Raw genomic sequence first — 16454 nt, forward strand, 5'->3', positions numbered from 1 at the left:
AGTACCTAGCACCCACTGCCATCTTCCCGCCTTGTTTCTTGGTTAGTTTATATCTGTGGGCCTGGATATGCTACAAATCTGTCTCCCAAAGGTTCCTGTTGGTACCTGGGGCCTCTGTGTGGCAGAATTAATACTCTGGGTACTGCCCTGTGGAAGTTAACTAGGACATTAACCAGGGCATTGCCTTCTGAAAGAATGAGTGACATTCTTGTGGGACTGTTCACTCCCTTGAGAGTGGATCATTACAGAGAAGACAGAGATTGGCCGGTAACAAGGTATTGAACAAAAGAGAATGCAGCATGCGAAGCAGTCCCTGGGGTAAAGCCTGCATGTTTACATCACTATTTATATTTCTGTATTTTTAGCATAGGGAAAGGTAAGGAAAGATGTCCACATAAATGTTAAAGTGAGAACATCTCTCATTCTCTGCTCTGCACTGTGTAGGATCAGTTGTATTATCCTTTGCAAGTGGCTGGAGAGGATGCCCATCCATGTGGTGTGCTCTCAACTCTCATTTTGTTCGCTTTCTGCCGTATTCATTGAATCAGTTAGCTCAATGCTCTGGAGGCTCTGCAAAGTCAGCCATGAGGTTCACTCAGAGCCAAGGATGCTACGCATTCACCAGCAACCCTGGAATGGAAAGACTCTCTCCCTCTCTCTCTGGTGCACAAAGGGGTGAGTCTGGGGGTAGCCCTGAAGGTCTGGTTTTTCTGGGCATTGATTACAGCATAGTAATTTCCTCACTTGTGAGCCTGAAATGAACACTTGGAGAGTTCCTGCTGCCTGCCAGGGTGATTTACGTTTAAGAGAATCTTGTTTAATCCCTACAATCACTCCACAATAATACGATTGTTATCTTCATTCCAAGGAGAAGGAAATGGGGGAGGTGCGGGGGAATTAAAGGGCTTGTGTATGAAATCACAGACAGCTCGGAACTGAACGATTCCCAGCAATGCGCTTACATCAGCGACCAGCCACCGAGAACCAGCAGTTGGGTTTCAGGTAGGTGCCGTGTCTGCTGTTGAGAGGATCAGATGAGAAAGCCTATCTGAGAATTGGGAATGACCCCGGGGCTTGCCCACCCTTACCTTCTGTGCTTGTTGCCCATCCTTTCTTAATTTCCTCTGGCACATTCTTCTTCCTAGCTTTGTCTGGAGAAAAGAAACAAAGAAGAGAAAGTGAGACAGAGTCCTAGACTAGAAAGACCCCATGCTCAGACGGTCCCGTTAGGGGTAAAGACCTCCCTCCATCTGAGATGACTTTAAGTAGATGGCCAGGAGAACAAGGTGTCTGTGGGGCACTGAGGTTGCCACACAGGCTATGTCTGAGATATTTGGAAAGCTGAAGCAAGAAGAAAGAGCAGGACTGCCTTAGGTTTCACAGAGGCAGCCTGGGATTGTGAGAGAAAAGGAGAGGGAAGGCCTGGGGGGGAAAATGAGGTGTGACTTAGACAGGCAACACATACCTCAGCTGGACTCACAGCAGGGAACAGGAAACTAAGACTATTTCCCGAAACAACTTTTCAAAAGTAATTTCCCTAGTGAGGCCAATAAACAGGCACATTTTTCATTTTACGGATGGTATTGCTTTTCTGCACTTAAGTTTGTATAGAACATACAGGAGTCAGGGGACTTCAGGCATTATACAGCCCAATTGAAAGGGGGCCTGGTCACTGGCCTGACTAACTCTGATTCGTTACACTCTAGCTTTATTTATTTATTTATTTATTTAATTTTCCCCTGGAGCCACCGCTTCTGAAATTACCTTGGATTCCCAGAATTACTGGGAATTAGCATCTTCATGAAAATGGGCCTTTGTTAAAACAGCAGCTTATAGGATATAGAGCACCCTCCAAATGAGGGCAATTACCCTTGATGGAATCATTTTGTGGGGGCAAAATTGAATGATCAGCCAGACCACCGCTAGGACCACCGAGCATACTTCAAATCTCTCCTGTTTCCCCGCTCAAAAAACAAAACCTCAATAATCCCACTAGTCTCTTAAGGAATCTTAGGGTCACTGAACCCCTTTATCAGTTATTCTGAATGTCTCCTCTCTCCCCTTCAGCACTCCCATCCCTTTACTTGGCACACAGGTATTGGAGGCCGAGCCTAGCCTGTTGGGGCTCCCAGCTCCAGTAGCACACTCTGTCACGCCAACTAGAAGAAAGCATGCCACTGGGCAATGGCCACTTGCAGAAAGCTGACCCAGGATGGAACAACTTAATGGACCCACAGCTACTAAGATTACTTTTTTCCCAGAGAATCTGTCTTATCTTTCCACTTGAGCTGGCATCATCTACTTCCTTCTATTTGTTGGACTCACAGGATTTTAGCATAAGATGTCTGCCACCTCTTCTACCACACTACCCACACTGCTCTTCAGGGGTGAGGGGGGGGCAAGGTGGCAGGAAGTACCATTCTAGGCTTATGATTTTTAAAAATAAAAATTTGAAATTTTGTAGGAATTGTAGTCTGTTTCTTGTTTCTTATCATTTGTGTTCTGTTGGATTACTCTAGGCATAAGCCTTTATTTTATTATTTTATTTTATTTTCTGGGTGGGGGCAGGGAAATTTAAAATTGCCCAGGACCAACTAGTAAGAAGAAACACAAGCTATGTTACAAAGCAACAGTGTTTAGGAGACTTCTGTTGTACTTATGAAACCACGGAAAACAGCAAGTCTATACTATCAGAAAGCTCTGTAGGGGATGTTGTAAGTGTAGTTATGAATCAATGGTCAAGAAAAAAAATGATGGCGACTAGAGAGATGGCTCAGTGGTTAGGAACACTTGCCACTCCTGCAGAAGACTGAAGTTCAGTTCTCAGAACCCTCATAGGTCTATTCACAAAAGCCTGTATATGGAATATATACGTATGTATGTATGTGTGTATATAGACACACATACACACACACACAATAAGAAATAAAAGATTGTGTGCTGTGTGAGTCTGTAGCAATACGGCCCGAGTGTGCAACTATAGCTTGAATGTCTAACAGATACAAAGGAGAAACAACCCTGAAATGGGTCATTGAATTTCTATCACTATTTTATCATTGGAATTATTTTGTCAAAAATTAGGGAGATAGGCAGAAATGCTTCATCATGCTTGTCTTCCCCCAATGCTTGCAATGGGTGGCTGGACCTGACACTGGAAACGCCAGAATCAAGCCCCTAGATTAGGACTCCATCACATAACCAAAGATAGAATTGTTTTTACTAATAACTTTAGGCTAACCTAAGAATAAATGTGTTCATCAAGATTGTCCAGCTGGATATGTGGGATTGTAGGGAAACATCTGCTGTACATCCTTAAATATGAGAGGAGCACATCCATAGTGCAGGTAAACAATATCTTGGGTAGGATTCCAGTGCTGAAAAAGTATTCTCTACCTGCCCGGGATAAAACTGTAAATGCTTCATTTGATGTTGGCATTCTTTTCTTCTTTGTATGTTAACAATTTCCCTAAGTGACTATATGTTTCTTCTGTAATCTGAGTAGTCAAACATGAGACATTTTTATCAGATGAGTGGTTCCATGATTGTGTTTATCTCTCCATAAGTGTCTATTCATGTCCTGAAATGTGTGTGTATGTGTGTGTGTGTGTGTGTGTGTGTGTGTGTGTGTGTGTGCTGTGCTCATATGCCTGGAGTGATCACATGTATGTGGTACTCATGTGTAGAGGTGTGTGTGTGTGTGTGCTGTGCTCATATGTCTGGAGTGATCACATGTATGTGGTACTCATGTGTAGAGGTTGCTCACATGTATGTATGTGATGCTCACATATATGCAATGTTCCACAGCAGGAGAACACCTTCCATTCCTAGCAGGATCCTCTTTGCCTCTTGTGAACACTCCAATCCTATTCCACTCAGGCCGCTCTTCCAGAGAGATGAACTTCAAGTACTGCAGCCCCAGCCTTCTTGTGAGGGCTTCCGGCAGGTGGCCATTCCCAAGCTGAGCTTGGGCAGGATCACTCTGGGGAGCCCGCCATGGTTTGCCCAACTGCAGCTTTGCTCACATGACCCTTAACAGTAATGTTTAAGGCAACATGTATGTTAAATAGAGAGGACACTTCAAGTGAGTGGAACCCTAAAGCTGACCAGCTCCAAGGATACTAGGAGACATTCTGCTGGATGAGCACCCTCAGTCTCAACTGAGGGGATCATAGGGCTTCTGCCTGAGATCGGCTGCTCTAGAGTTATTGTCAAGGTTTGGATTTTTTTCTAACATTAACTACTTTCTTTCCTCAGAAGCTTAGACCTTCCCTTTCTTGTGAGCCAAAAGACAGTTTAAACAGGATAGTATCCTGGATGTCAGCATACAGTTTCTATTCACCCATGCCCTTTTCTTTTTGCATCTGGTAGGTCCTTTCTCTCATTCTAGTACTTTGTTTGTAAAAAGCCTGCATATCCTTAACCCAAGGTAGTGTCTCTGGGTATCCAACTCTGACCATTGTCACATACCTGTAAATAATTAATAAGCTGTGTTTGGTTAATGGGCAACATCCAGTTCCAATATTAATAACAGATTTTAAAATCTAGATACAGCTGGTGACAATTAGTGACAGCAGGTTGTCTCAGTTCAAAGCATTAGCTTATAGAGGGAGACTGAACACTACCAGATGTAAGCAAGCCAAAAAAATAAATAAATAACAACAAGAAAAAATAGAGTGTAGGAGGGTTTTAGGACACGTAAGTTCATACACATGTTCACACAGTGGGTGTCCTTGTCTCATACAAATGTCAACTCTGTCATCACCTCCCAAGACCCGATGACTCTTCTCTTTGTTTTAGCTCTTCATTTCCCTGGAGCAAACACATTTTTAAAATCAAAACTTGGGGCTCCAAGTTGGACATGGTTGGGCATGGGCCAGAAATGAAGACTGCCATGTAAAAGTCGGGGAAACTGGCTCCTCAATAGTGAGGTACAAGCAGCAATTCCCACACACCACATTCTTTCATCCACATTGAATAACATACCCTAGGTTACAGGCAGAGGCTGGACCTCACTCAGCAGGGTTCACAGCTCCCCAGTTCGGGATCTTCCTGACATCACACACACCTGAGAGCTCATGCCTACTGTTTCTCACGGTGAATCATCCAGACAGAGAAGGAAGGCACTTTTGCCTGATTTCTCCAGATCCTTCTGGATGATTCAGTTCAGCAGGACGCTTTTCCTGCTCTCTGCTCACACGGGGCCTCCTTCAGATCAGTCCTAACGTTCCTCTTCCATCCTTCCAGCTAGTTCTGCCCTCCCTCAAGGACCAGCTGCTTCTCACAAATCCTTTCTTTGTCTAAATGTTCCCTCTCTCAACAGTGACTTTGCACCCACTTCCCATCTTTCCCCTCAGTATGGGCTCTCTATCATAAATGATACAGAATGTCCCAGAAATGTTTTCAATTGCACAATACACAGGGGAAACTCCTGCCTAAAGACTAAAAGAGACTCCTTTTTAGCAAAACCAGACATAAGCAGAGCTCTTTTTCCTGTCTCAAACTCCCTTCCTCCCACACACGGATTCTTCACTCTACTCATAAAACAGTGTGAGAGGATGAGGGGAGCAGCCATTGACTGGAAGAAGAACCTTGTGGTGCTCTCCTGTTCTGACCCAACAGCCCTCTTCCCAGACCGGCACCAGCCTCTCTCCTTTTGCATGCTTCTCTCTCATCTCTTTGGAAAGAAGGCAACACTTGGCTGGCATATCTGCCCACCATATGATGTCCCAACTATAGCTTTGTAACAGTCAGTGCGACTCGGGGAACTCTGAGGCCCTGTTTGAACCCAGTGTCTTCATCCGTAAGATGGGAGAAGTTGCTCGGCGATCTGTAGTTTCTGTCAGCATCTACACTTTGTGAATTACTCATTCTCAGACTTTATTCTGTAACTTTGGTATTTATGTCTTAAACATCACGTATAATGGTGAAATGAAAATATCTTTCTTGAACCTTCACAGAATTTACAGGAAAGGTGAAACAGTTGACGGGTAGTGTATGCGGCTCCAACAAGAGACAGACGTGTGAACTGGAAGAGAGCAAAAAAAACGTCTGCTAAAGGTTCACGTATCCTGGGGACCCACTCAGAAACCAAGAATTGTCTATAGGTTAGAAATATTCGGTCTTCTTACTTCACAGTAAACACTCAGTGATGAAATACAAGTTGTCAAGAAACAAATACTGCCCGTTTTATTCAATAGGGACAATCCTGAAGAAATGTGATCACAAAGGAACAGTAAGAGTCTGGGTGAGGAAAGCCCAGCAAGGCTGGACTGTCAAGACTCTCCCTAGCCTCTCTCAGGAATGGGTCTTGAGGATCTACTAGCAGACAAGGTCAGAGAATTTTTCATGGCCAGATTTTTCTCATAGAAAAAGCAGGTAAAGATTAGGAAGCATTTCTAGGTTTTTGTAACTGGGCTTGAGCAAGAGGGGTTAAATATTTGTAGCCTGGTGTGGGGGAGAAACGAGTAAGTGCTTACTTAGATCAGCAGTCTAGAAATGTCTCGATGTGTTTGCTGAATCAAACGAGCCCGTCCCAGGCCACACAATTTGGCTGTAGCACTGCAAAGTTTTCAGGTTGGAAGGAAACTTAATTCCCAGCAATTATGATCTCAGTTTGTAGAGGAGGGAGCAGAGTTTCAGGGGAGGCATCATCATGGACAAAGCCATGCCCTCCCCAGGCAGCAGCTGCAGGAGAAAGAGAAAGGGGGCGGGGGGGGGGCGGGGGAGGGAAGGATGGAGAAAAGGACAGCAAGAGTAGATGCTGAGGATCTCCCAGTGTTCTTCAGACCAAAGTTTTCATCCTACCAAAGCACTATACTTTGGCTCCTGTGGTGTTCATTCTTGATTGTCCGCTCAACTCAGTCTATATATAAGCAACTAAGAAACTCTCTCCTGGGTGCGTGTGTGTGTGTGTGTGTGTGTGTGTGTGTGTGTGTGTGTTTCCAGGAAGGATTAACTGATGAGACAGATGCTACCCCAGACACCCATTGCCCGTTCACAGCAGCCCACATATAAAGAGGCTCAAGGGAATAGCAGTGCTGTGTGTTTGCCTTTTTTTGTTTCTTGCTGATAAGTGTATTTACCCTATAGCTGCTGCTGCTGCTGCTGCCGCTGCCGCCGCCGCCCCGCCGCTGCCATCTTTTGACATCAAATCCCAGCTTCTTTGGCTTTCCAACATCAGCATCTCTCCAAGAATTCTTCTGTGCCATACTGAGGCTGCTGAAGCATCAGCCTCCCAGGCTTGGCAGCCACAGGGTTCTCAGCTTCTCCAGTGTGCAACCAGCCATTGTTAGGTTACCTAGATTATACAGAATAAGCAAGTCTAAAAAAGAAAAATCCCTTTTTGTAATGTGTATTGATTCTGATCCTTAGAAAGCCCTGGTTAATGAAGCTCCAGAAGGAGAAGGACAGGAATCACTGGCAAAGCAGCAGAGGTCTGAAAGAAGATGGACAGGATCTATGGACCAAATAGAGATGGAGTTCCGAGAGTTGGGCAGCACCGTGGTACAGCAGGTACCCAGAGAAACAAGATGGCGGAAGGGATGCAAGAGCTATTCACCAAGAGCAAAGGCACAAAATCACCAAAAGAGTTTGGGTGGTTTACAAGTCACCTTCTACGTTGCTCTTTGAGCTCCTGTGATAGAGGGCAGATTTGATTACTAGCAAGAGAGGGTTGAAATGACCAGTTGTGATGTACTCTGGCTTACGTACTCCCATGCAAACAGAGGAAGAGACAAGTTGAGGTGCCATGTAAGACTCCTGCAGCTGTGCCTGAGTAGCATGACGTTGTACTAAATCATCTCTCCCTGTTTCTCAGCTACCAAGTCAGATCATAATTTCTGGGTACCAAATTTTCTTCCAACTTGAAAACTCTGCTGGTTCATTGACCAAATTGGCAGGCCTAGTTTGGGCTCTTTAGGTTCAGCAACTGTAACGGAGTCCTTTCTAGACAGTTGATATAACTATTATGCTTTAAGGCTTTTCTTTTTTCTTTTCTTTTTTTTTTTTTTAATTTGGGAAAGACAGGACGCAAGACTTTGAAAAAATCTAAAAAAGAACAAAGGAGCAAACATCGTGAAGGAGCTGGCCAGAACTAACATTATAAATGAAGCTAAATGGATTCAAAAGATGAATGCTATCAACTGCAGCCTCAATTGCAAGTTCAAAGACAGCAAGTTTTCAGGTTGCTTAGCCTTCCAGCCCCACGATTCTCAGCTCTGCCTTGTCTGTGTGTAGTTCAATACTCAGTCTAGGGAAGATATGGCCACGGTAATTGCAGGAGTGAGCATAGCTGTTGTAAATGACTTTCTCTTCCTATGGCTCTATCTTTAAAATTGGGAATTTCCTAGAAGACCCAGGAAACTTCCCTTTGAATTTCACGAAGCTGATTGATTCACTTATTTCTGAGTGGAGCATGGCTATGTGATGAGATTATATAGACCCACCTTAGAGTCAGGCAAAGAATGGCATGGAGAAAGAAAACTGAGAAAAAAAACACATCCTGCTGGGATGATGAAGAAAGGACACTGGGCAAATGCCCATCTCTGTCTATGGACTGTCGTATTTCAAAAGTCTTACCACATACTTTTACAGAGTATCTTTTGAAATCCTGTGGAGTATATGACCATTTCCCCACATTTAGTAGGCAGAGTGATTAATTAACCCAAGGTCAGACATTTGGGTTAGAACTTGAGACATAAACCTGACCACTGCAATCTGGGCTCCTCTGCATGCATTTGAAAAGGCTTTGGGGTTACATTTATTACCCACATAGTCTACTTCTGAGGAGTATGCTATGGAAATAATAATTAATTGGGGGAAAAGAAAGACACAAAAATGGTGTGTGTGTGTGTGTGTGTGTGTGTGTGTGTGTGTGTGTGCCTGTGCACATATGCTTATATGTGTACAGTATCCATTCTTTGATATATACACACATACCATAAAATTGGAACATCGCCCAAATCAAAAAGTTATTAATTAGTTAAGTCAATGAAGGTGCATATACACAATGAATTATACTTAATACTATAAATGGAGGTAACCTAATGGCCCAGATAACTACTGACAATGGAGAATGAGAAGGAAAGAGAGAGAGGGAGAGGGAGAGGGAGAGGGAGCGGGAGCGGGAGCGGGAGCGGGAGCGGGAGCGGGAGCGGGAGCGGGAGAGGGAGAGGGAGAGGGAGAGGGAGAGGGAGAGGGAGAGGGAGAGGGAGAGGGAGAGGGAGAGGGAGAGGGAGGTGGGGGAGGAAAGGGAGGAAGAAGGAAGGAAGGAGATAATTTCATCTTATTTGCTTATCTCTATTTTCTTAATTTCTTTATACTATCTAAAGAAGAATATATTTTGGTGAGAACATTATAGTTATGACAAAACCTGCTTAAAATTATTTTAGTTCTAATAATCTCTCTTTCTGAGAGAGCTACAGGTACCACAAAGGCCCCGGGAGGAATTTCTGAAATCAGTTAGGGGTTTATGGCAGCAGCCTCCTCGTTCCATCTCCCACACACCAGAGGAAGCCTGTAACATCTGCCTCCAGCACCCTCTATGGGGATGAGTGAGGTCACTGTGCACATTGGGGATGGCACGAAGGAGAGAAAGCTACAGGGTCTTCATAAAACAACATTTATGAGAATAGGTTGTTTTTTTCTTTTCCAGAAGATTTAAGTTCCTGACACGTATTTGCTACCTAATAAATAATGGCTGAATGAAAACATATTGAGCAAAAAAAAATTAGTTTAAAATATTTAATTAGGCCTAGCAAGATGGCTGGATGCTTAAAAGTACTTTCCTCTAAAGCTGAAAACCTGTGTTTTATCGATGGAAACTACGTGGTGCTGAGTACACACACACGCACACACACACACACTAAATGAAAGAATGAATGAAGGTTAAATAAATAGAGACAACATATTAACTGGTGAAACTGATTGCCCAGCTATATGTATGTACCCCACACGAAGCCATCTCTAAACTATGTCAGCCACAGGGTACACCGTGCTTATTCAGGAATCGTTCCTGGGTCACCCAATCACCCAAGTCTGTAGACTTCTACATCCATCCAAGTGCCATTGAGGACAAGCACTTTCTCTTCCACTGACCTGCTGGCCCCAGATGATGCTGTGTCCCAAATGAATGGAAAGTACCCAAGAAACAGCACAGCCAACCCTCCCCCATTTTCAGCTTCAAAGCAACCTCCCCCCAGAAGAAAATTCTCAAGGTCTAAGGAAAGATTAAGAATCAGATTGTTCAAGTCAGAGGTAAAAATGAGAGCTGTTCACTCCATGTGCTTTGAGTAGGCAGTTAGAGGCTGCCAGGTCCCGAGAAGTATCGTTAAAGAGATGCACACTCGAGGACACCCCAATGTCTCTTCTGCTTTGAAGACAAACATCCTCCATAATTAGAAACAGCTTTACTCCCGTGCCAGATGTTCATGCATCCCTTCCGATTACTTTCAAAACCATCATAAAGAGCCATTAGCGACAGTGTGAAATGTCCTGGCTTGTTTTTATTTTATTTTAATCTGTCCATCCTTATGCTTTTCTATCTAATGGAAACACTGCAATTTGACTCCTCTTCAAGGTCTTTATGTACTGAGGTTCATTGTAAGGGATGTATATGCATTGAACTTTGGTCACCAGAAATCCTACCACACACAAAGGGCTTACAAAAGTTTCACAGAATGTCTTTTAGTAACCGTTCTCTCTCTTGTATACAAGTGTGTGAGCACACACACACACGGGGAGAGGGAGAGAGAGAGAGAGAGAGAGAGAGAGAGAGAGAGAGAGAGAGAGAGAGAGAGAGAGAGCCATCAATGAGTCCTGAGAACTCCCTATGGAGAATGACTTCTTGGAAGCAGGAAGTCTGTGGCATGAGTCATAGTAGTGAATACAATGTTAAATTCTAGAAACCATGTTTGGGAAGAGACTTTAATCAAATAGAGAAGGTCCAGAGCATTGGGCAGCACAGCCAGGATGAACCAAAGATACGTCAGGACCGGGTCTGTGGTCTGTCCTAGTCTGCAAACTCCCTTACATTAAAATAATGTATGTATGGTTTATGTAGAATTGTTGAGGGCAGTACAGATGGTTAACAGAGGCATACAAGGCAAAGGATATGACAGCACATTTTAACACTTGAGGATTGTCACAGACTAGAGACAGAGACCTATTATCTGTCGGTGTGCAGATCAGAACTAGAACTGTTTAGGGAAAGGCACAGGAACACAGCTCCTACCCAGAACTGTTGTTTGGAAAAAGATTGTGTGGATGCTGGACACATTCTCAGTACCCAATCTTGAATATTCGAGGAACGAATAAAGACATGTGGACATGTGGTTAAGTTAGGTGCCTGTTTAAGGAATCTTCATTAGATCTGGTGCCAGAGGATGCTGAGAGGAGGGAGGATAGGCAAGTATCTTAGTTTGCTTTCTGATGCTGTGATAATGACACCACAACTAAAAGCAACTTGGGAAGGGAAGGGTATATTTGGCTTGTGTGTCTGGTCACAGTCCATCACCGAGGGAAGCCAAGGTAGGAACCTGAAGACAGGAACTGAAGCAGGGGCCACAGAGGACTGCTGCTTACTGACTTTCTTCTCCTGGCTTGCTTACCCTGCTCTCGTATAAAGTCCTGAACCAACCGCCCAGGGGTGGTATGATCTACACTGGATTGGGCCTTTCCTCCTCAATCTTTAATCAATAAAAAGTCCTACGGAGTTGCCTACAAGCCAATCTGAGAGAATTAAGGCTGATTCTCCCTGAAATTTGCAGTATGTGAAGGAATAGAGACAATCATGTAGGACATCCTGTAGGTGCAAGGCAAGACAGACCAAGAGAGGGGAAGTGCATCGCCTTCTCATAATGGATACTCAGGGATTCCAGAAGACTTAGATCAAGTGAACACAAGGTGAGATGGGGCTAGGGGATGATTTTAGCATACGTAAAATCTACAGTGGAGGCAACAGTAGCTCTCAAAGAATAATACTTGGAGAACCCGCCACTGTCTTGAAACCAGCCACACTTTTAATTTCTACCTCTACTTACCCTTGGCCTGGAATTTTTCTCCCCATTTCTCCTTGCAGATTAACCCCTGCTTGATGGCTGAGACCTACTTTAGAAAAACAAGGCAAATGTTCTTAGGCTCGGGAAGAGGGAGAATTTGTCTTCTGACACACATTCTGTCATCAGAAATTCCTGACAATCTACAGCCCTATTAAAGCATGAAAAAAAATTTCTTTAGTGTTGACTCAATACACAGGCTATTAATTAATAAAATAATTACATGCTGTCTCTGTGGTATTTATTAGAGCTAAACAGTAAAAGAACTTCCAAACCTGAAGCTTTGTCCTGATTCTGTCATTGGTCAGGACCTTTATGACCTCAAAAATTTATCAGGGGCCAGAGAGCCACAAGGTCCTTCTTCTCTCAGCTCTAACAGCACAGACCAAGGCCAATGCATCTGACTTCAAGATATCTAACTTTTTAAACTTTCAGAAAAGCCCTGGATGACAAGCAGGCAGGAATTATTCACAACAAATTAGGATGAAAGAATCCAAGTGACTGATTCAGATTTACAGCAGGAACAAGACTGAATTTGCCTACATTTTTAGTCCAAAGGTCCTGGAATGTGGAAAGAACGAGAACCCTTCATCCTGGAATGCGCCACCTCAAAGTTACTCATGTGGGGAAGCTCCGAGGGAAAAGAGTAGAATCTTAAGAAAAATGAACAAGATCGGCAAGAACGCAAAAGATTGGTGGGGTTGCCTTGTGGTGCCAAAAAGGCTGCATGCCGAGGAGTTTGCACTTCCTAGAGACAAGAAAGTAGGACTTTGCTGGGAAATCCTGAATTTCTCAACCTCAGCGGTCAGTTATTCAACTGAGTTTTTACAGGAAATTGTCCAGCATTCTGGAAATCTTATGTGGCATAAATATGACTCTGGGATTCTATAGATTAGCTTGGTAAAAGACAAAAATACTTTATAATCCACGGGTTTAGAACTGCTGACATTGTTACAATTATTTTTCCATAAAACTATTTTCCATAAAACTATCCAACATGGAATTGTATTGCTACAAGGCATTTAATTTTCTGTCTTCAAGACTTCTTTAAAGCAAGCAAACCTGAGGAGAATGATAGTGGATTGAGAAAAGCAATTTATTTTTAATTAAAAGAAATTCAGCCTTGGCCTGCCTCAAACAGTGATGCATCCTCAGACAAACCACTGACCTTAGTTTCTTGACTTCCCCTGCAGCAAATACTGTGGTTAGGTGAGGTCAGCTCAGAGTCCAGCTCAGCCTAAGACACAAGGAGCATACTCAAACTTGACTGCATTCTTTTCCCTAGATGGGGATGGGGGGTCCCAGTTCTCTACGCGGTACAAAAGCAATCTGCTGAGTCACCTTCACTCTTTGTCCAAAGAACAGAAAGCCCCAGCCACAGTCTGGCACTGCTTTCAAGAGCTACAGCCGGTGACACACTCCTAGAGTAAACAGTGACTATTTACAGTCCCGAGGGAAAGTTAACACTTGAGGGGCATACAGGGCCTGACCTACTGGAAGGCCAGTTTGATTTAGTGGTTGAGAGATTAGGCTCTGGTGTCAGGAAGACTTGAGTAAATCTGCCATAGGCTAATGACCTCGGTCAGGAGAGTACTGTGAACCAAGTGGCCATTCAAGTAGGCAGGGACTGTGAGACAATGCATACCACAGGGAACGCTGAATAAAAAGAAATGCAGTGTGAGATGACACATGTTATACAGGCTAGGTTTCTTAAAGGGAACACTATTCTTTCTCTTAGTGTTCCTGGCAAAGTTATTTGCCAAAGGTAAGAGGGCCAGCCAATGGGGGGACATGAAACAACCTCAGCTCAAAGGGAAAATGAGTGAGTGACTGAATGTTTAAATGAGTTGGTTGCACCCTAATGAAGGATTACAGTGAGAGGTGAGGCAAAGACAGAGGGATCAGTAGACACTTAAGAAGAAACGAAGACAGTAAATGAGGCTACTGTTAGTCATTTCTATTGTCAATAGGTGGCATTTCTAAGCAAATTCTAACCATTTTATCAAGAAGAAGGAATTAGCCATCAGTGTTCCCACTTAAACAAACGCTTGGGCATTTTTATGAACATGTGGAACTCATTGAAAAAAAAAGACATTGCACGCTTTGAAACGTCTATATGTATTTGGGACATGTGTGTTCCAACCGATAGAATTCTTTACAGCCTCTGTGTGTCGCTCCCTGTGTTCCCAGCTTCTCTCTCCGTGCAGATAGCACACCTGGTGATTTGGCACTAGTCCCATGAACCTGCCAGCTCCCACAGGATGGCAGAACTAATCAGCAGGGTCCAAGGCTAGTCCGTGCAGGTCTGCAGCTGCCTTGCTCTGATGCACAGAAGTGCAAGTTGCTAAAACACGGGCTGTCAGCCCCGATGCCTATTGTGAGGGCTTTGACGCCAACACTTCCTAGATGTGTGGCACAGGGCAGTCACTTTAAAGCTTCAGTTCCACATCTGCACAAATGGCGCTGGCAGCAGGACTCATGTCATGTGGAGGGCCAGGAGTTAGTGCATAAAACCTCTTAATACATTACCATAGTGTGTTCAGTATCTATGAAATGGCTGTGTTCTTTTCCTGCAAACGCCGAGGCTAGGCGCTTATGGTTGGCCTTAAACTCAGACAGGAGTCTGTTTAACTATAATGTAAAATTATAGGGGTAGATCTTACAGGAAGGAAATGCCATAACCTTAGTCCCATATCAATGCATATCCCATATCAAAGTACAGTCTCACACCAATGCAATGCCTATCTTCCAGTGCAATGTATAAATGTAACCTTTATTCACCAGATGTAATTGTCATCTCAGAGGCTTACTGCTGAATAAGCTCACCCTTTCTAGTTCTTTCTGAACTCTGGCTGGCTCAACTCAAGCTGTTCTGCCTCAAAACTCCCCTCCAAGCCGGCTGATTCAAACTGGCTTCTCTTGGCTTCTCACGGAATTGCTCTGAATTTCACGAACTAAACTGTACTTACTGCACTGACTGCACAAACTGCACAGAACTGAACAGAACTGCATGGAAATGCATAAACTCAGCTGGATTCAACTGCATTCAACTGAACTGCACCAAACTTCACTGAGCTGAACTCAATTGTGCTCACTCACTGGACCTGTCCTCCCTCTTGATTTACTCTGTGTGGTTCTTAAGTTGCCTCTCTTTCCCGTTGTTCTCATGAGAGCTGGGCGTATCCTATCTCTGACTCATTCTGTCAAATCTTTCTCTGATTCATCACTTTGTCTGCTCCTCAATTAGACATCACTTTCAAACATGGCTGCTTCCTTCTACAAACTAACTTTGTGCTTATTGTTTGGGATTGAAGATGTGTACTGGGGTGTGTACTAAGGGTGCATACTAAGAGATTAAAGGTGTGCCATTCCATCAGGACCACACAGACCTAGAAGGCCTTTGGATGTGATCCCTTGCCAAAGCATTTAACCCAGCCATATTGCTGGATTAAAATTTCTCTGCAGCAATGCCCTAAAATCACAGAAGAGGAAAAAATAAGAGATTTATGTTAAAATCAGAAACAGAATAAAACTACCAAAAGAGCTATCGATTCAGCCATGTGAATAGTACAACTCTAACAATTTTATTTGGTTACAATTTGAAAGAGAACTTTTTACACAAGAGAAATAAACAAAGCGAAGGAAAATGTTGGACTCTGCCTTTGGAAGAACCACAGCTTACACCATCACCACCACCATCACCATCACCACCATCACCACCATCACCATCACCACCATCACCATCATCATCATCACCATCACCACCACCACCATCACCACCATCACTACCATCACCACCACCACCATCACCATCACCACCACCACCATCACCACCACCACCATCACCATCACCACCATCACCACCACCACCATCACCACCACCACCATCACCACCACCATCACCACCACCACCATCATCATCATCACCACCACCACCACCACCACTATCACCACCACCACCACCATCATCACCACCACCACCACCACCATGTTTTTTCACAAGTCTTTAAAAGCAGTCATCATTTATGGTAGGAGTCAGGAAGTTAACTGCATCATTATCAGGAGAGCCTTCTCTATAGATAGGTTTACATCATGCCCATTTTACAGATGACACGACACTGAAAATTATAGAATGGAGCTGGCACTCACATGCAGTCAGAATGGCTCCGTGTCTTGTGTTCTCAGCAGTGTACCAGGCTGCCTATGACCCAGGATGGCCAATCTCAAGGACCCAGCATCCCTGGCTTGGCCAGAAGAAAAAGAGACCAGAGGTACACTGGGATATAATATTTATTATAGATATTATATAGATAGATCTAATATTTATTGTTATGGTTTCTATTTACAACGTTCCCCAAATGCTTCTTACTGAAGTGTTGTCCCCAACAGAGCTGTGCTAAG

General features: G+C 43.8%; 2 long non-coding RNA genes across 4 annotated transcripts; one reads left to right on the top strand and one right to left on the bottom strand.

Moving 5' to 3' along the window:
* The first annotated feature begins 323 nt into the window (after positions 1-323).
* Positions 324-2467, top strand: LOC143443913 (uncharacterized). The gene is made up of 2 exons (XR_013113320.1): positions 324-1002; positions 2068-2467. It is a non-coding gene; the product is annotated as an uncharacterized LOC143443913 (long non-coding RNA).
* Positions 2468-5852: 3385 nt separating this feature from the next.
* Positions 5853-13447, bottom strand: LOC143443912 (uncharacterized). Of its 3 annotated transcripts, none has more exons than XR_013113319.1 (4): positions 13222-13447; positions 12039-12102; positions 7083-7297; positions 5853-6025 (listed from the first exon to the last, which is right to left on the bottom strand). It is a non-coding gene; the product is annotated as an uncharacterized LOC143443912 (long non-coding RNA). The 3 variants fall into 3 exon arrangements; XR_013113318.1 differs by having other exon boundaries at positions 12039-12105; XR_013113317.1 differs by lacking the exon at positions 12039-12102 and having other exon boundaries at positions 13222-13445.
* Between the last annotated feature and the right edge of the window lie 3007 nt (positions 13448-16454).

The sequence above is a fragment of the Arvicanthis niloticus genome, chromosome 11 (assembly GCF_011762505.2).
Source record: "Arvicanthis niloticus isolate mArvNil1 chromosome 11, mArvNil1.pat.X, whole genome shotgun sequence".
In the NCBI taxonomy this organism is placed as follows: domain Eukaryota; kingdom Metazoa; phylum Chordata; class Mammalia; order Rodentia; family Muridae; genus Arvicanthis; species Arvicanthis niloticus.